The sequence below is a fragment of the Podarcis raffonei genome, chromosome 4 (assembly GCF_027172205.1).
Source record: "Podarcis raffonei isolate rPodRaf1 chromosome 4, rPodRaf1.pri, whole genome shotgun sequence".
Taxonomy (NCBI): domain Eukaryota; kingdom Metazoa; phylum Chordata; class Lepidosauria; order Squamata; family Lacertidae; genus Podarcis; species Podarcis raffonei.
In genome coordinates this window covers 34,300,739-34,321,513 of record NC_070605.1, presented here as the reverse complement: position 1 = coordinate 34,321,513, position 20,775 = coordinate 34,300,739, and the positions used below count along the sequence as shown (strand labels likewise).

Sequence of the window (20,775 nt, the reverse complement as noted above, 5' to 3'; positions counted from 1 at the left end):
ATTTCTAAAAATGCTGCATTTGTTTCTCTGTTTTGTTCCACAGCAACTGGTATAAAGGTCCATACTGCCTCTGATTCAGGAGATGGTGCATGGCCATCCTGGCTAGTATTTTATTTTGTCAGCCCTTTGTCCTCCAACATTCAGTTTCATTCAATGACCCTGGCATCTAGTATTGCAAGACAGGGTGAAAAATCTAGTCACTTGGTTCACCTCAGTCATGCCCCTCGTTTTACCGTTTCTTTAAACTAAAAAAGCCCAAATGTAACCTCTTCTCATAGGAAACATCCAAACATTGGATTTGTACAACTTCTAGTGTTAGGTGAGAGAAAAAACTTCCCCCTATCCACTTTCTTCACAGCATGCATAATTTTATACCCCTCATTCATTTACTCACCATTTCTCTGAACTATATTAAAAAACCCAAACGTTGTCACCTTTCCTCATTTGAGAGATGCTCCATCCGTCTGCCCATTTCTGAAACTTCCACAGCTTTACCATATCCTTTTTGAGGTGAGATGAGCAGAACTATACAGAGGATTCCAAGTGTGGTTGTACCATAGATTTGAATAATTGTAATATAATATTAGCAGGTTTATTTTCAGTCCCTTTTCTAATGATCCCTAGTGTGGCATTTGTATTTTTAAAAAATATTACTTAAGGTATCTGCTATGGCCCCAAGGTGTTGCTCCTGGGAAGTCACTGCCAGTTTAGACCCAATGAGGCCTCAAAATGCATTACTTTACACTTGCTTTCATTGAACTGCCCTTGCCATTTTACTGCCCATTCACCTAGTGTGGAAAGATCCTTTCATGGCTCTTCACAACCACTTTTTGATTCAGCTTACTGAACAATTTGGTTTCATCAGCAACTTGACTACCTCCCTGCTCACCCTTAATTCTGTTGTTGTTGTTGTTGTTGTTGTTGTTGTTGTTGTGAACCACTGTGTGATCTTTAGATGAAGGGCAGTACTGTATATAAATTTAATAAATAACAACAACTCTAGATAATTTATGATCTATATAAAAAGCACAGGTCCCAACATCAATCCCCAGGGAGCTCCACTTTGACATCCCTCTATTGGGAGACTTGTCCATTTATTCATACTCTCTACTTCCTATTCCTTACCTAGTTACCTCCATGACTACTAGTCTGACACTCCAGCCACTATGCCACGCTGGCTCTCTACAGTACGAAGGCTGACAATTTCTGCAAGTTAAGTAATTGTTGCATGCAAAAAGGAGGGAAAAGTAGTCCTAAACATTAAGATGTTTTCTATGGCCGTCTTCTGGAAAGGCAACCATAGCACCAGAAAACAGAGGAGTGGAAGGGGACCTCATTTTTAACAGTGAGGTTTCTGGGACGCTGCTAGATCTTTTTGGTCATTGTGAGGCCTTGCAAGATTGGGTAGGAATGTATGAAGAAAACAGCACCTCTGGCATGCAACAACGTTTCCTTCCTCCATTCCACGTAAAATTTTCTTTGCATTGCTGTGCATCCGCAGCACACACAACCTGCCACAGTCCCACCAAAAAGTTTCTAGCATTCTACGCGCAGAGACAGCAAGAGAAAATTAGTTGTCTCCCATAATTCAGGGAACCGTTTGTTTATTATTTGCCCTTGTATTTTTAGCCCCACCCTTTACCAAATGGCCCTAGGGCACGTTGCAAAAATGTAACAAGTAAAAACAAATAAATTTTACATTGAAATGATAAAATAAAACCACAAAGCAACTTAATGACAGAATAACAGAAAAGCAATGCAGTGCTGTGCAGAAGGAAGGAAGGAAGACATCCGTTCAACTAAAGATCTGGATAAAGCGCTTAGAAAACCACCTTTATGGAACAAATGGGTTTACATTATGGAGTGGGGTAGGGAAACGACACAACAAAATATTGGGTCATTTGACCTCAATGGGCAGTTTTACTTGAGTAGGATTTGTTTCCAATTCCAAGCATTATCATTTAGGAAGAATTCATGTGCTTGATTGGGGATCCTTCCTTCATGTACAGGTGAAAGAACATGCAGTGTTATCATACTGTAGGCTCATGGATCTTGGCCCTTTCCATGAGTTTGAAGGTGGTGTACAATGTGGTACTTTAGAGGTGGCGAACGTGTGGCAACTGATATCCATGAGCCCTCAAGCACCTGGACCTTGCCTAGTAGCTACGCAAAACTTCATTGTACGATCCAGACATCTATCTGGATTAAGAAAGATATTGCCCAGACTCAAGTAAACATTATGGTATATTAAATAAGATGTTTGCGGGTTGCCTTACTTTATGTAGGAAATATTCTTCTCCAGTGCAGATTATATATTATTGTTGGTTTATTAATCACCTTCTAAACTAACGTCTCAAGGTGATGCACTCTACAGTTAATTAAAAACACTTAACACCCAACGAGGAATTACATTTAAAACAAAACTAAAACCCCACAAAGGAGACACTTGGGGTGAAGTCCTATTTATCCAGCTGGGGAAACCTGTATGTCTTGGTTGAAAAAGTGTATCAGTGTAAATTTACTAGTGTACCTGCATCACTTATCACTCTCTCTTCCTGTTTTTGCCCTTCCTAATCTAGCACATTTTCCGTCTTTCCCTCGTGCCTGTGTGTCTCCTCTGTTGCTTCTCTGACTTGTCTGACTGTATTTCCTGCCTCGCAAGGATTTAGAATTCCATCCAGCCAACTTGGCTTTCCTTTCTGCTGCCATGTATGCAAAATGGAATGATGAATGCAAGTGATTGATTAAAGAAAGAAAAAAGAGAAAGAGAAAGAAAATGCTTTAGGCCCAGGTTTGCTGCTTCCACCCCCCTTAAAAGGCCTCTTTTTTTCAGCTTGGCTCCAAGAAAATTATCTCCAGTAGTTCAAGCCAGCAGAGGCCCTGCATGGGCCCAGTGTTCATAAAGCCCAGGTGTGTTATAGCTCTGCATGGCTGTCAGCCTTAGAACATGAGCCTCCCTTAGAGCAATGTACTCCCTGCCAAGTGATCGGAAAGAACCGTGGAGGGCCAGCCAGGGCAGGTGTCGGATTTCTGCCTGCAGAAAGGAATGAAGTTGTGCCGTCTGAAATCCCACAACTTGGGAGAGCCACAAACCTTATCAGGATTCAGATTCTGGCTGCGATAGTTTTCCTTTATTGAACTTTCTCTCTCCCCCCCTTTCTTCCCTCTCTCATCTGTTTTCTTTGACACTGGTCCCAGGACCACTGCCAAATCTCAGATCCATTAGTGAGGTGCCTTGCTGACTGAAGCACAAATCAGGATGGATCCAAACGCAATTAGCAGCTGCTAGCACCTCATCTGGAAGGCATTAGCTTGGATTAGGGGCGAGGGGAGAGAAAAGAGGGAGCGACTGGAGATGCCAAACTGAATAAATGCTAGCTTATTTCGATCATATTTTGAAACACTCTCCTTGCAGCCAGTGACGCACATAGAGGTGGCAGTGTAAGCAGGCAGGGATGGAAACGTGCAGGGTAGGCTAGAACTGTTGTGCCAACTTGCCAGCTCCTTTTAGATGCTTTAGAACCCACATGCTCTTTTGAATGATGATTATGAAGTAAGATGGTGCTGATGATAAGGCAATATGAAAGCCACAGTTGTGAAGGGCAATTTTGGAGCAGCAAATTTTAGCCCCATTTTGTCCCAAAATGTCAACCTTGAGCCCTAATGTCAGCAGCTCCAGCCTCCTGTGGCGAAAGGAACAAGAGAAGTATCTCCAAGGCAACATGCAGGTAAACTTGACAAGTCAGGACACATGATTCTCACAGATAAAAGAGAAGGAATTGGTCCAGGAGCTTGTCATCCAAAGCCAATTCACATCATCACCACCACTTACAATTCCTTCAACCAAGGGAGACCCTGTATCCCTCCAGAAACTGTTGTACTCCAACTCCCATTAGCCTGACTCAGCATGGCCAGTAGGGATGAAGAGAGTTGTAGGCCAACATCAGAAGACCTACAGATTCCCCAGCCCTGATTTATAGGGTTTTTTGGGGGGTAAGAATTGGGCTTGGACCTTTTAAGCAGCACGGGACTAGCCTCCCTTGCTGTATAGCGTATCCTTAACAGGAAATATGGTGTTATTGGAAGACATTTGTAACTTCTGATTGCTTTGCAATCTATTATATTACCATACCCTCCAACATGGTGAGCCCAAACCGGGACATGCATCTTCCTTTCTGTGTTCCTATGCGAGTCACATGACCAGCATGAGATGATGGAGCCCCAAAGGGGGACTTTTTAAAAGGTCATGCTCTTAAAGGTAAAGGTAAAGGGACCCCTGACCATTAAGTCCAGTCGTGACCGACTCTGGGGTTGTGGCGCTCATCTCGCTTTATTGGCCGAGGGAGCCAGCGTACAGCTTCCGGGTCATGTGGCCAGCATGACTAAGCCACTTCTGGCGAACCAGAGCAGCACACGGAAACGCCGTTTACCTTCCCACTAGAGCGGTACCTATTTATCTACTTGCACTTTGACATGCTTTCGAACTGCTAGGTTGGCAGGAGCAGGGACCGAGCAACGGGAGCTCACCCCGTTGCAGGGATTCGATCCGCCGACCTTCTGATTGGCAAGTCCTAGGCTCTGTGGTTTAACCCACAACGCCACCCGTGGTCCCTGTCATGCTCTTATGGTGCCCCAAAACATGAGTTTGGGCCACTGCACAAGATCACAGCCTTGGAAAAAGCCCTGAATGCACAATATCACAACACTCAAAATGGCTACTGTGCTCTCGCGGGGGGGAGGGGGCAGGGGAGATCTCTGTTTTTCCGAGACATTTGTGTGGTATGTATTACTTTATATAAGTTGTTTATTTTAAATGCTAAAAAAGAGAGGAAACACATCACCTCCCTAAAGAGGACATAAAACTTGCAAATGTAGAATGAGTTACTATTATAGAAATACAGAGCACCTTACTGTAGTGAGGTGATTGTGACCAGGTGACCTGAGTGCTTGCTCAGTCCATGTGCTGTTGATGGGCAGCTTCAAGGCCCCTGATCTCTCTCTTCTTATGCTCCTTTGTCTTTAAACTGGGCTTGGACTGGATATTTCCTTCAAATAGGGGATAAAAGGTAAAGGTACCCCTGCCCGTATGGGCCAGTCGTGTCCGACTCTAGGGTTGCATGCTCATCTCACTTAAGAGGCCGGGAGCCGGCGCCGTCCGAAGACACTTCCGGGTCACGTGGCCAGCGTGACGAAGCTGCAGCTGGCGAGCCAGCACCAGCGCAGCACACGGAATTGCCATTACCTTCCCGCTATAAAGCGGTACCTATTTATCTACTTGCACTTAAGGGTGCTTTCGAACTGCTAGGTGGGCAGGAGCTGGGACCGAACGACGGGAGCTCACCCCGCCGCGGGGATTCGAACCGCCGACCTTACGATCAGCAAGTCCTAGGCACTGAGGCTTTACCCACAGCGCCACACACGTCCCTAAATAGGGGATAGTCCTCAATAAATTAGGACCCATGGCCACCCTACTGAGGAGAGAGAGGCCACAGCCTGAGAGTTACATAACCTTTAATAAAACTTAACATTGGTTTAGAGAGAGCGGTACTGTGAGCGATCCCAAAATCGGGGAGCATGTAGGGGCTGTCTGGAAGCATAAACATGATGACCCTAACTTAATAAAGTGAGGCATCCCTGCCAGGGAAAAATCAGTTTTCCCATTCTGTGGTGCATATTGATTTTAAGGGGCTCGCAGCTAACCTAGGCCCAGACATTCCCAGCAGGAGATATTGCAATTCAACAACATTGGCAGTGGGTGGCACCAGGCTAATCCAAGCTCACACCAATTTTTGCAGAAGGCAAAGCTGCGTGCCATCCAGAATGGTGAACTTTGCCAAGTCAGTGAGAACTTTGCTGTGAATACTAGTTTCGGCTCCAAGCAACACAGGAAATGTGTATGTGGACTGTCTGTGTTGGTGGTACAGTAGCAAGTTTCTTAGCTTTTTAAACATATTTTTTAATGAAAAGATTTTTTTTCATTACTCTTGTAGGAATTGAAGCCGCTTATACAGGTGATCAGTGTCTGCATTCTCCTACAGAGGAAGATCAGTATCTTTTCTCAGTACTGCCACATGTGATCTACAAATAGGAACACTCCTGGTGGGTCTCAATGATGCTAGTACAGTGGTACCTCAGGTTACATATGCTTCAGGTTACATACGCTTCAGGTTACAGACTCTGCTAACCCAAAATAGTGCTTCAGGTTAAGAACTTTGCTTCAGGATGAGAACAGAAATCGTGCTCCAGTGGCGCGGCAGCAGGAGGCCCCATTAGCTAAAGTGGTGCTTCAGGTTAAGAACAGTTTCAGGTTAAGAACGGACCTCCGGAACGAATTAAGTACTTAACCCGAGGTACCACTGTAAATTGAAGCAGCTGCCATAGATGTTGGGGTTGTGGGAAATGAGAGTTCAGTGGGGAGGTTCGGGGTTTACCATAGGGGTCAAAGACCTGCTTTCGGATATATTCAGAATTAAGCTTCAAAAAAGCAGTGCATTGAAAGTGCATTTGCTGTTGTGACTTGCTCTTGAGGAGTAATCATGAGGAATAATCACACATGGACACAGCTTAGGGAAGATCTACAACATCAACAGCATACCTCTCTTCTCCCGGGATTTGTCTAAACGGGGGCATTATCATAAGAAGAAGTTCAGATATTTTATGTGTGGAAATGGCACATGATATTCCACCCACTACTTTTTTTTCCACTTACCATATGCATTGCTATTACAGGGCTTGTTGTTGATAACACTGGGTGGAACCTTGCAGAAAATATCCTGAATATGTTGTGTACTCATCTCCTGCTTACAGGATTAAACTGTAGTTTGCTTGTTCTTAAAAAAAATATTTTTTACAGAGTTCTGATTTGACAGAACTGTGTGAGATCTATATTAATGAAAACAATTTGGGGCTTCTTAGTGCTCTCACTCTGTGTGTGTGTGTGTGTGTGTGTGTGTGCACGCACGCATGCTCTGAATTTTCTGTAAATTAACATAATTCCATTCTCCCAGACCTCTCCAATTGATGTCCAACTTCAATTAAAGCACTTTAAAGTACCTTGGGATCCAGATGTGCTATACTTGCAAAAAGTATTTTAGCACTAAGTAAAAGACTACTTTTTAAAAAAATAAACAGAGTAATAAAATGGCTCCTACCGCCAGAGTTAACAGTAAATGTGTGCTGAGGTTCAAACGAGCACATCCACAACAGCTGTGCAACACTAACTGGTATGAACAAAACATAGTGGGGTGTTCACATAAAGAAAGCCCAATATTCTCAATGGTGTGGAAAGTTGATTGCAATTCTGCTTACATCATAAAAAAGGAAGCGCAAATAGGGAGTGGTGCTAGGAGCCACTTATTTAGAAGCTGTCAGGCTTCACGTTGCTGATAAACAAACCCATTGCAACTGCCACCAGAATGCCATGAGAGCTGGTGTGGTGTGTGATGGTTAAAGTGTTGGATAAGGCTTTATAGCAGGGATAGGCAAACTCGGCCCTCCAGATGTTCTGGGACTACAACTCCCATCATCCCTAGCTAATAAGACCAGTGGTCAGGGATGATGGGAGTTGTAGTCCCAAAACATCTGGAGGACTGTGTTTGCCTATGCCTGATTTATAGGACCCATAGGAACATGCCGTTAGCAAAATCACTTAAGTTGTTTTGGTGCTATTTAAGAATGATGTCTAAGACACTGCAGCAGGAGCTAATTTATGGAAGAATGCTAGCAGGAGTCTTGTTCTCTTTTTCATTTTATAAGATATTCTTGCCAATCCCAGTCTGTACACAGCAGTGGAATTTCTTCAGAATTGTGAAGGAGAATGATGGCCTAAATAAGCATTGGTTGCTGAGCTACTGGACTCAACATCAAGAAGGAAGAGCATTTGTTTTGGGTGGTCCAGGTCAGTAAAAAGTTGGAGCAATGAGATGAAATGAAATGAATGAATAAAATGTAGGCAGAATATCAGAAGTTTCTTAGAATTAGCTCCAGGAAAGAAATGTTTGTTAAAAGTTTTGAAGACTGACCATTCAATATTGTGGGCCCCAGCCTGTGACTGATATCTCCTTCCTGACTGACGTTAGACTGGCGCCTTTCTTGCTGAACTTCAGGCACATGGCAAAAACTCTTATTCCAGCAGGCATTTTAAGGTAATGTTTGGTTTGATGATGACGTTTTATTATTTTATTTGCTATAGGGTTTATTTTTATATACATTGCTTAGAAATGTAATTAAGCAATATATAAAGGTCTTAAGCAGGACATTTGATTCTTCTGCTTGCTTTGAGATGGAGATAGTGCTTTAGAGATGAACCCAGTGGGTGGTATAGCCAGGAACATATTACTTCATTTCATACCCATGTAACAAAACATGTGTCCTTAAAATATAGGTAGACTGTTGAACCAACAACTTTACCTGTCGCTGTCTAAGAGGCAAAAGACATGCAGTTATATCTGATGGGCTTGCTCATCCTCTTGTGTTTGTGGTTTTTATATATGGATTTAGAACGAGAGCCCGACTTATCCCAAAAACTCATGAAAGGTTACTGTTAACATGCCCCTCAAAGCTATGTTTCTGCCTGTCCTGAAGGCTTTATTGTAGCTAACAGCAATGCTTTCTTCTGGGGGTACTCATGGGCACTCAGTACCGGCACTGCCCCCCCAGAAGAAGAGCGCTGGCTAACAGGATTGCTGAAAGGTGCTGTCCATGTCGAGGGGGAATTTTTTTAGCTCTTAATCAAGCAGGCAGGGGCCATGTTAGATCAACATCTTAGCTAGCCTAGCCATGCAATCCACCTGCTGTCCCTTTTCTTTGGCTATGTACCACACTGATTTCATGTTTAACTTCTTCATCCCAGAAGAGCCAGGACAGTGAGTGTTCCTAATGTTATGGGGGAGAAGGATAATACTACATGGAGGTGCTGGTTGCCACCAGCAACAGTTGACTTAGAGCCTGGTGCTGTGGGACAAGTAGGGATAAGGAGGAAATTTTATTCAGTTCACATTTAAGGGTGCATCTATCAAATTTACACTTTCTGGAACAATGCACAAACTGAAAATTGAAATTCTCACTTCTCAGATTTTTGCAGGGCAGTTTTCTGCTCAAGTAGTTTTACAGAAATGCATATATGAAGGCAAATGCAAAATACAGAAACTGCTTTGAGGTGTGTTTTTTCTACAATCAAGATTTATATAAATTTTATGAAACAATTTTTTATGAAACAAACAGATCTGTTAGTGAAAATAACATACAATATGCTTTATATTAGGGAAAACTGCTTTGCAAAAATGTGTATGTTTGGCAAAAGTACATACAAAAATATGTCTATCAGGAGAAATTGCACTAAAATGTTGGTAAATTTTCACAAGGACTTTTTTTAAAAAAAGATTGTAAACTTACATGGGTATGTGGAGAATTGAACTTAAAATTGAAAAACGATAAGCCAAGAGAAACCAAAATGGACAGATTCAATCAAGAGAGTCGACAGCTAAAAACAGGACGAAGTAAATACTTTCCACATTAAATGCGGGAGAGGGGAATCATAGCTCAGTGGTAGAGCACATACTTTCAGTGCAACAGATTTCAGGTGCAATCCCTGGTATTTCCAGTTGAAAGGGTCAATGAAATGCCTCAGCCCAAGGCCCTAGAGAACTAATGCCAGTCAGAAAAAGCATAACTGGGCTAAACGGATAGTCTTGCCTGATATAAGGTAAATATTCCGTATTTCAATAGTGACAAATACTAGGACCACTAAGGCCGAAATCCTGAACACACTTTTAGAATATGCAAACGAAAGAAGAGCCCTGCCAGATCAAACCAAAGGCCCATCTAGCCCAGCAGTCTGTTCATACAATAGCCAGCCGATGCCAACTAGATGCCAATGAAAAACCCACAAGCAGGACCCAAGCACAACAAACAGCACTCTCCTGTTTGTCTTCTTCCACCACAACCAATATTCAGAGCCACGCTGCTTAAGGAAGTCCCACTGTGCATAGTGAGCTTACTCCTGAGTAGAGATGTATAAGTTTGCTCTGTAAGGGGTATTTTACAGGGAGAGGTTGTGGTTGTGAAGGATAAAATGTCTTCCATCGGTGAAGTATCTGTAATGCAAAGCAGCCTTCCACGAGTAGGTAAAATTTGGCATACTTGATGTAATGAAGTGGGAACATGATCAGCCAGAAAAGACAAAGAAAGGGGGAAGGGAGAGTCAACTTGAAGATGAACTAAGGAAGCTGGCAAGTCTCTTTCATCTCATAGTCCGAGGGTTTGCTAAACCCATTAACATACTTGCATGAACCCCTCCCTAGCAACTAAGCAGAGAAGAGACAATTTGGTTCACTTCTGCTGAGGCAATGTGGCGGACAGGAGCAATGGGATTTGGTCTGACCTAGCAATTTTGTAGGTCACCATGCAGTCCATGGAATGTTTTGCGTTGCAGGGAAAGAAAGAGGCAGGTGTTTTTTTTGTTTTGTTTTTTTGAAAAAGAAAGATTTCTTTCTTCTTTGAGGTGGGCTGAGGGGACTTAAAACACTATGGAGATTTCCTGACATGCTCATTGAGGTGCCTCCCATAGCTCTAAGTGCGGTAACCAGTGCATAGGTTGGTTGGTGGGAGATTTGTCCCCACCACCACCCCACATGATTTCTGGGGGATTCCTGACAGAAGTCATCAAGGCTGCCTTTTATCAAAGCTGTACACTTTAGTAAGTCTGTTATTGCTCACACACAATGTACTTCATGCCGGATTAATCCAACTATGATTCACACTCAGGATGTGAGCAGAAGGAGGGGAAGACAAGTTGAAAAGATTAGGAAAGTTAAACAACCTCACATCTTGAAAATGGAATTTATGTTTTAAAATATAAACTTTAGAAGCAAAGAAACATTGAGCCTGCATCGTTCAAATTTCAAGTTTCTTAAGCTGCAAAAAAGGGGAGGAGCACTGATCACAGCAACAAAGACAAACAGAAGCAAATAAATACATTACGAAGTCATTGAACATGGTAGACAAGGGCCAGTTAAAATGGCCATTCTTAACTGTGGTGGACTGTCTTTCTTTCTTTCTTTCCAGATTGTATTTTACAGAGAGGCCAAGTTATCTGAATAGTTTGCTACAAGCACAAATTGTAACTTACCATGCCTGCCACACAACCCACTTTTGGAAGCCGCTTTCAGATGTTCTAGTGAATGTACATGGAAGAAAGAGACCCTGACCCTAACTTACGTTCATGGCTATAATACTTGCAGAGATTCCTCATAGTCACAACTATGCACGCAGAAGATTCTCTCTGCTCATGGTTTTCACTTTTGAGGACAAAGTTGCTCAACTCTGCAGCACCTTGCAAGCCACGTTGCGAATCTAGTTGAGGTGTTCAATGCAGTGTCTTCCGATACTCTGTGGGACTGATTTCAGTTTATGAGGCTCGGTGCTGCAGACAAGATTCTTGCAATGATGCATGCCAGTTGGGAAGGGTTGATCAGATGGGTCCAGGCTGTGGTGAATGTTTCTTTATGTGACAGAGTGGTGCCTTCTTCCATTAAACACTTGTGAAGAAGCCCACTCTAGATTCTATGGTTTGTAACAACTACCACCTGGTTGCAAATAGCAGGTGGTAGAGAAGGATATATTCCTGGAGGATGTATACAGTATTACCTGGGGTCAGGTGTGGTTTGGGGGCTGAATCATGACCCATATCAAGAGTGATATAGAGAGGGTGTGACTCTGCTTCAGTCTCTTGGCAGCCCTTGATACCATTGACCATGGTATCCTCTTGGATTGGCTTTGTGGGATGTGTATTGGTGGTTCTGATCCTACCTACAAGGTCATGTCTAGAGTGTAGCATTGGGAAACTGTGTTTCAGCTCCATGGTCCTTGCACTGTGGTGTGCCACAGGGTACCATCTTGTCCCCAGTGCTGTTTAACATTTTCATCAAGCCACCGGGCGCAGTTATTCAGAATTTTGGGGCAAAGTGTGATCAATATGCTGATGACACACAACTCTACTTCCCATCAGGCACAGCCAACATGGCCAATGGTCAGGTATGATGGAACATCTATGGTCTAAAAGCACATAATGCAGCCATTTTGCTGAAGCTAAACAGTTGTCTGTGTGGTCAGTGCCTGGATGGAAGTCTGCTTGGGAAAGCTATATATTAGGGATGGGGAGCCTGTAGCCCTTCAGATGGCAGGCTGCTGAACTCTACATCCAAGAACACAATGCTCACTTTCTCAACTGAACCAGAAATGTTCCTTGTGGAGGAAGACTCTATGCCACCTACTTTTTCTGCAGCAGGTGGAGTTTTTTCTGATAGATCTTCTGTCCAGAAAGAAGATTTCAAACCTGAGATTAGAGAGTGTTCAGGATGGATGAGTTGTTAATGCTTGCAGTTGTGTCAACCTCCCAGCACCTTCAAGCTGCCTAAAGGTAAAGGTAAAGGGACCCCTGACCATTAGGTCCAGTCGTGACCGACTCTGGGGTTGCGGCGCTCATCTCGCTTTACTGGCCGAGGGAGCAGGCGTACAGCTTCCGAGTCATGTGGCCAGCATGACTAAGCCGCTGCTGGCGAACCAGAGCAGTGCACAGAAACGCCGTTTACCTTCCCGCCGGAGCGGTATCTATTTATCTACTTGCACTTTGATGTGCTTTCAAACTGCTAGGTTGGCAGGAGCAGGGACTGAGCAACGGAAGCTCACCCTGTTGCGGGGATTCGAACCACTGACATTCTGATCAGCAAGTCCTAGGCTCTGTGGTTTAACCCACAGCGCCACCCGCATCCCTTCGAGCTGCCTACAGGCTTATTAAAACATTTCCAATTGGGTGAAAAGGTTTAAAAACCATGTGTAAGAAATTGTTGTTGTTTAGTCATTTAGTCATGTCCGACTCTTCATGACCCCATGGACCAGAGCACGCCAGGCACTCCTGTCTTCCACTGCCTCCCGCAGTTTGGTCAGACTTTAAATCTTTACATTTTTTTGTACTGTTTTAAATACTGTTTTAGTTGTTCCTACGTAAGTCTGTTCTGCTTTCTTCAATAAAATACCATGTTGTTTGATTTTTACACCAAGGCAGATCAGTCAGGATCAATTCACCAATGGAGGATTTGAAAACCCAACAAGACACTTTTGCAATGTGTAAGTAAACTCCCACAGTTTCATTTACACAGCCCCCCTCAGTCTTTATCTTCTCTAATTTCTTGTTTAATTTTCTCTTGCTTTTATGTCAAAAGATGTCTAATTCCTGAATCCCTTCTCTAAAACTCTTTTCTAATCTTTTCACTGACCAAACAAGGTTTTGTTTGTTTGTTTAATTCCAGAGAGAAACTATCCCATTTCCTATGGATTATCAAACGAACAAATAGCCTTATAACAAAAGTAAACAAAGTGAAACCAGCTTCTAAAGTCTTTAAGCTAAGGGCTTCTTATTCACTTCATTCTGAAAGTGATCCTTGTCTCTCTTATAGCAGTGGAGTGACTTCTGATCACTTCTAATGCAGGCTGTCTCCCTCAGATTAGCTGGTCTTCATAATGAAATAATAAAAGCTCTCCTTAATCATCTCACCACCAACATGTTCTGGAGACCCCCAACACGCCAACAATACATTTTTAAAAAAAGGCTTAAAAATGTATTCACTGGTAGACATTATATACACATTACCCTACAGTTGTTATTCTCTCCAACTCTCACCCAGATTTTATTTCCATTTGGGTTATTGGCTGCCCAAACTCAATTTTTGCTTTTCAATAGTTTAAAAATCTAACATTTTTACAATATGAAATTCACGATTTGGGCCTTAAACAAAGAAACCAACCCACAGTGCTGAGAAAACTGCAGACCTTTTCTTCTTTTTTAGTGGTAAATCAATACCGTACATTTCTACCTCTGAACTTCTGCTAGCTGGAAGCATGTAATTATTTGAGTTCCATTGTTAGAGATAAAAACAAATCACAAAATTCAGATCAGAATCTGACTTTGTCATAGTTTTTGGATTTGGGGTTCTGATTTGGGGTGCAGTCTCGTTCCCTCCCCACTTCAACTATCCTGTTTATTTGCTCATTCAGAATTAGATGGCCTGGGAGGGTGAATAAATTCACCATAGCAGGATGTATGAGAAATCTCACTGGCACAACAGCCTGAATGAGCAAATTTAAAGGAGCCCGTTTCCCACTGAGGATCTTATCGAAACACCACTGTTCAATTTCTTTTCAGCACCATCTTTCATCTGGAGTGCTCCTGTGCCCCCCACCTTCAGCAACACAATATCAAACAGCTGGAGTTTCGGCAGCTCTGAGGATGCAGAGTTTTGAAGTAACTGGGGAAGCAGAGAGAAGCCATCCATTTTTGAGCAGTGAGTTGAAAATCTTAAAACTGTTTTTGTTAATCAGTCACTGATGTTAAATAGATGTTAACACTGTGGAAAAAAAGGAAGCCTTTGTTAAAGATTCAATCGACCGACCCTTTTAAAGGTGTACGGACAAAGTATAAATTAAAATCACAGAATATACAAGCCAGGGAAAATAATGATTATAAAATATGGTAATCCTGCATGCGAATCTAAACAAAATTAAAGGAACACAAAAGAAGAAACGTTATAGGCCGTCCAACATACCAAAATTCCCCAAGCTCAAAATCTGAGACGATCTGATTCGTTTTGATGAAAGGTAATTTTGAAATATAACTACTTCATTTCTCATCGGTATAGCAGAAATTATGCTTCATTCCCATTGTTAGACATTATAAGTGTTAGCAGTGATAGAAACAATAAGCTTTTATCTATATGTGGACAGGATGTGAAGATTTCCTGGTCCCACCTTGTTTTACACATGATGTCATATGCTTCAGACACACTCTTGCCTTCCAAGGCCGTGCCTGTACTATTGTAGTTTCAGATGCAAACCACATGCTCAGAAGTCAGTGTTAAAATGCTTGCATGCAAGTTTAAACCTCCAAATAACAAAGCTTAGATGGTCAGAATGGCATTTAAGAACATAAACTTTTATGGAGAACTCATCCTGTTGTTAACTCATCCTGTTGCTGACATATGGAAGTGTTTACCTCCAAAATACCACAAAGAACATCACAGTATAACACACCTCTCAAGGGTGCTGTAGCAGTAAATTTCTTGCATCAGCGTGGGGTTGGACTTGATGACCTTTGAATCTCTTTCCAGCTGTTAGATTCTATGACCCAGTGACTTCTTCTGTGCCTTGAATATCTGCATGGTAGAGAGAGGTTTGCCAGGTGTTGCTTTCCCCATCATTTCAAAGTTATGGTGGGTGATGCTTCACCTATTGAATTTATTTCTACCATGCATCTAGCGAAGGCATGGGAATAGCCTTCCAAGCCAGAAGCTGGAAATTATTGTGGGGATAAGCTCCACCAAGGAGCTTATACAGGGCAAGTGTCAACAATGAAAACTCCAGAATTCAGAAGTTGCTGATATTGGACATTCTCTGGTATCTTAACAATTTGTTTTGAATGCAGAAAAATCATTGCCCTTCACCCACTTAAAGAAACAACACATTACAACAGAGGGGGGGGGGAGACACAATATTGAGCACATTTCCAAGAATCCACCACGAAGATTGTACATACTTGTCAGACACCCTGGCTGATTCACTTGTAGCTTACCTCTTTACTTTTGTTGTTAATCCTAGTTAATTCCCACTCCCACAGTAGGATTGAACCCTGGGAAGCTATACTGTACCAGAAAGGCAAGAAAAATCAGAGACTAGTAGAGACAACATTCTAGGTGTGAATATCTGCCCTGGGCTATTAAACTGATTGGCCTTCTAGGAGGCCATTGGCATGGCTCTCTAACATGAAATAACTCTGAACGGTGGGTGAGAGGGTTACAAATTTTGGCATTACCTAGAACTCATTCCACACTTGGGTGTATTCATATAGTTTTTTTAAAAAAAAAAAAAAAGCAGGAGATTTTCTGGAATAATCTCAAGGAAGGTGTCTGTGTACAAGAGACTTTACCCACCCCATGGATTTGAAGCACATTAAGTGCACCCTTGAAGCACACAGCTTCCCTCAAAAGAATCCTATGAACTATAGCTTGTTAAGGGTGCTGGGAACTGTAAACTCTGTGAGGGGTAAATTATGACTTCCAGGATTTTTGGGGGGGAAGTCATGTGCTTTAAATGTATGGTGTGGATGTGAACAGTGTTCTAATAGATGTTCAGTGTAGACCAGTGTGGGGAACCTGTTGCTGTCCAGCTGTTGCTGTATTATAACTCACATCACTGACCTTTAGCCACACTGGCTGAGATTGATGAGAGTTATAGTTCAATAACCTCTGGAGGGCCACTGGTTCCCCACCACTGATGTAGACTAACCAAGATTTATCAGACTTGATCTTAGAAGCCTGCCAAACTCTTGTGGGCTTACAATTCTGAACATACGTTGTTTCACAGAGCAGGAATCCATGTGCTACCTACCGTGAGAGGACTGCAAAAAGCTAGCCAGCAGTGCAAAAGGAGTTTACTTGAATCTACTTTCAAGAATGGCCACATGTGAAACCCCACTAGTTAGTTTAATGAGGTTTTTCTATTCTAAGCAAATCACTTATAAACACAACAGGAACTCTGAAGAAACCATAGGAATGTACTTTAGGCCAGATTAGATTGTTCATCTGGTGCAGCATTGTCCCACTTGAGAAATTCAACACAAATAAGGTGACAAATTTTGAGTCCATTCACGCAAATAGAAACTAATACCAACATAAAAAGAGACTTTCTCTGAATGTGAATACTGTACACACATTCTTATGTTTGTGAACAGTACAGGGAAGGAGGAATCTCTAACATGGTTCATCTTTATTCCCACCAATACAGTCTGTTTTTGTGTGCGTACTGAGGTGTTTCATATTTATATATCTTTAAAAAGTGTTGCCTAAACTACCTTATTTAAAATAATCACCACCGCCATCAAAAAGAGCTTCCACTCCGGTAAGGGAACAAAAATGTTGCTTTATCACCTTCCATAGAAAACATTAAAGCAGAAAAAAAATTACTGCTTCAGGTCTTATTATTTGTTTTCCCTGGATCTTTTTCAAAGTTTTGATTCCTGGGTAATGCAAGTTAATGTGCACACAACTCATGCCTTTTTTTGCAATGTTCTAGTGGTGTTATGTAGAAAAACATCTCTGTCTCCCATCCTAGAGAATCAAAGGCATGAAGCAGCTTTGCAAGCTGAATCAGTATCAAAGTCAGCACATGGAACTCACATTAATAAGGGAAGGTAAATAGATTACAAGCTTGTTCATTAAAGAAAGTTCAGATTATACTCCCTCACCCTAAACAGTTAGGTTAGGAGTGTGGACTCATCCAAACTTCCACTTGTCCTGTGCCTAAAAAGTACAGGTCCAAGCAGTTTCCCCATTGCCCTGTGCCACTTTCTGCTGGAAAACCCGCCTTTTAGCAATAAATTGGAATGAATGGCAATTCATGGGAAACCCTATTGAAGTTTGTTCTGATACAGCGCTAAAGATCGGGTTTCCTGGGGGGAAAGTGCAGGGCAAACAGAGGTGTGGCTAAGTCCTGAGTCGTCGTCATCATTATAATTTATTATTTATACCCCGCCCATCTGACTGGGTTTCCCCAGCCACTCTGGGCATCTCCCAACAGAATATTAAATATAGACTCAAACATTAAAAACTTCCCTAAACAGAGCTTCAGATGTTTTCTAAAAGTCAGGCAGTTGTAAATTTTCTTGACATCTGCTAGGAGGGTGTTCCACAGGGCAGGCACCACTATCGAGAAGGCCCTCTGCCTGGTTCCCTGTAACCTCACTTCTCGCAGTGAGGGAATTGTCAGAAGGCCCCCGGCGCTGGACCTCAGTGTCCAGGCTGAGCAATGGGGGTGGAGACGCTTCTTCAGGTATACTGGGCCAAGATCTAGCCTGTCTCCCGCTTAATATAAGCTGTGAGCCACATTTATTTGAACATGGATTCCCCAAACCCTGTGATCCAAATTCTCCTTTCAAATAGGAATTCGATGAGGACCATGTGGTCAGGGAGATATTGTGTTCAGACAAATACACCATCTCCGCATTCAAAACCACTCTTATTTATATCAATTATTGGGCAAGTTATTTCGTTCTAAAATGGAGTCAACTTACTCCATGTTTTACTTTAAAATTTCTTTGACAACTAGTGGAATAACACAGCTCTTATCCTTGTTTTGTGATTGACTCTACTCATGGCCAGGTCACGGACCAAGCTATTCTTGGAAGTCCTGAGACTACTTAGACTTTGGTCGTAGATCAAGTGAGTTGCATACTTAACCAGATGTCACCTGTTGAGGTCTGAAACAGTTTCAGACTGTTTCTAATTGCAAGATTTTATTTTTAATTTTTTGTAGCCAGGTCTCATGATCTGAAGACAAAAGTGTGTAAGAATGCAAGAAGAGCTCTATTGGATCAGATCAAAGTGTTGGGGCAAAAACTTCAAATTTCACACATAGGCGCATGGGTCTGAACTGGCGGTGACAGACGAAACCTTGGAGTCTTAGCTCAATGAAGATGCTGACCCAGTGTGCAGCAGCTATGAAGAAGACAAATGCCATGCTAGGGTACATTAGGAAAGGGATTGAAAGTAAAAGTGGCAATATCATAATACCTTTACACAAATCTATGGTATGACTGCACTTGGAATATTGTATATTCTTCTAGTTGTCCCACCTCAAAAGGGATATTGTAGAGATGGAAAAGTTTCAGAAAAGAGCAACCAATGATCAAAGGGTTGGAGCAACCTCCCAATGAGAAGAGGTTACAATTTTAGGAGCTTTTTATTTGAAAGAAAAGGTGAGTAAATGGGGACAGGATGGTGGTGTATACAATTATACATTGTGTGCAGAAAGTGGACAGAGAGATGTTCTCTCTTTCTCATAATTCTAGAACTTGGAGACATCCAATGAAGCTGAATATTGGAAGATTCAGAATAGAAAAAAGGAAATACTTCTTCATACAGCGCATTGGTAAACAATGGAATTTGCTCCCACAAGAGATGGTGATATCCACCAACTAGGATGGCTTAAAAAGAGGATAAGACAAATTCATGAAGCATACAGCCAGGATGGCTATGTTCAGCTTCTGTTCAGAGCAATATGCCTCTGAATACCAGTTGTTGGGAATTGTAAGTGAGGAGAGTGTTGTACACCCAGGTCTTGCTTGTGGGCTTTCTAGTAGGTGACTATGAGAACAAGTTGTTGGCCTAGATGGGCCTTTGGCCTGATCCAACAGGCTTCTTATGCCTAATAGCCATTGATAGACTAACCTCCATGAATTTGTCTAATATCCTTTTAAAGTCATTCTAAACCAATGGCCATCGCCATCATGACTGTGAATTCCATAGGTCCAGGATGAGTTGCCATATCAGATGGAGAAATCTGATTAAGAAATGCTTTCTTTTGTCACTTCTGAATCTACCACCAATCCATTTCACTGGGTGACCCTGAGAGTGCTTCTGGACAGTTGCTGTTTTCCAGTGGGATTCAATCACATACCTCCAAGGGTAGCTTGGGCAATTAAAGAGCATTTGGTGCTCTTGCATAACAATCCTTCCCCCTGCCATTGCATATTTTGCAAGAAGAAAAATTATGGGGGAACACACTGGAAAGTGTGGGATGACAGTTGCTTGACAGTGCTGTATAACCCTCCCAGAGACACATCAGAATGAATAGAATAGTCAGCACTGTCTAACCACCCTGTGAACTTCGTGCAAACAAATCAGGATGAATGCATAATAAGTGGGTCCTGTGGAAGTGGCCTGAGTTCTTATGTGAGAAGAAGAAATTCTCTCTATCAACCCTTTACAACCCAGCAAGATGGGTGGGGTATAAATAATAATTATTACTTCTAACCCTCCATCATGTTTTCACCTTAGCTGGCCTTCCTTTTGCATTATGGCCCTGCGAGCAAATCAGTGAATGCTAGAAAGTTTGAATATACAGTCATACATCAACCTTCAGGTTGAGCGTTTTCAGGTTGTGTCCTGCGGCGACCCGGAAGTACCGGAAAGGGTTACTTCCGGGTTTCACCGCTCGCGCATGCGCAGATGTGCAAAATGACATCACGTGCATGTGCAGAAGTGGCGAATCGTGACATGCGCATGCACAGACGCAGGTTGCATTCCTTTCAGGTTGCGAACGGGCCTCTGGAACGGCTCCCGTTCACACTCAGAGGTACCACTGTAATCTAACCTTTGCGTAAACTTTGTGCAAGCAAAACTGGTCGACCGCTCACTCAGTGAACAGGTCCTTTGGACCTGCCTACACTATCGAATTCCCTGTGCAACCTGTCCCCTCTTGTTGGCGGGCTGCACCCTCCCTGCTCCTGTCCATAGCTTGTAATATGCCATAACCACATTGTTTAAATTTATAAACAAATAACTTAAGGTGCCCTGGGGAAAGACGCGATGGCCCTCAGTTCTACAATGTCGTATACGCAATGCACACCATTCAACAAACTTTCTTATGTGCAATCGAGGGAAGCGATCCAAGGGGGCTTCTGTTAGCGGTGCTAACTTTCCAGGAGAAGGGGAGGTAACTTGTTTAGTAGGAGCCGCATCTAGGCAACCTCGTGGGTCTCGCCCCCCCCCAACAGCGCGGCAGATTGTTCCGAGTGATCTGCCCTCTCTCCACATCCCTGCCTAAACAGCCTGCTGTGATCAGTCTAGTGTGCTCTAAAAAATGAGCCTCCGCTATAGTTAAAGACGCTGCTCCTGATTCCCCCGCTCGCCTCGTTACACCCCCTCCCAGCCCAGCACTGATGAATAG

At 42.7% G+C, this 20,775-nt stretch overlaps 1 protein-coding gene across 1 annotated transcript in view; it reads left to right on the top strand.

Moving 5' to 3' along the window:
• Positions 1–7,882: 7,882 nt before the first annotated feature.
• The window catches only part of BOC (BOC cell adhesion associated, oncogene regulated), a 75,165-nt gene continuing 62,272 nt past the window's right edge, over positions 7,883–20,775 (top strand). Inside the window, exons 1-3 of the mRNA XM_053386117.1 lie at positions 7,883–7,897; positions 13,060–13,125; positions 14,201–14,339. The gene's annotated coding sequence lies outside the window, so the exon portion shown is untranslated. The remainder of the gene's footprint in view (positions 7,898–13,059; positions 13,126–14,200; positions 14,340–20,775) is intronic.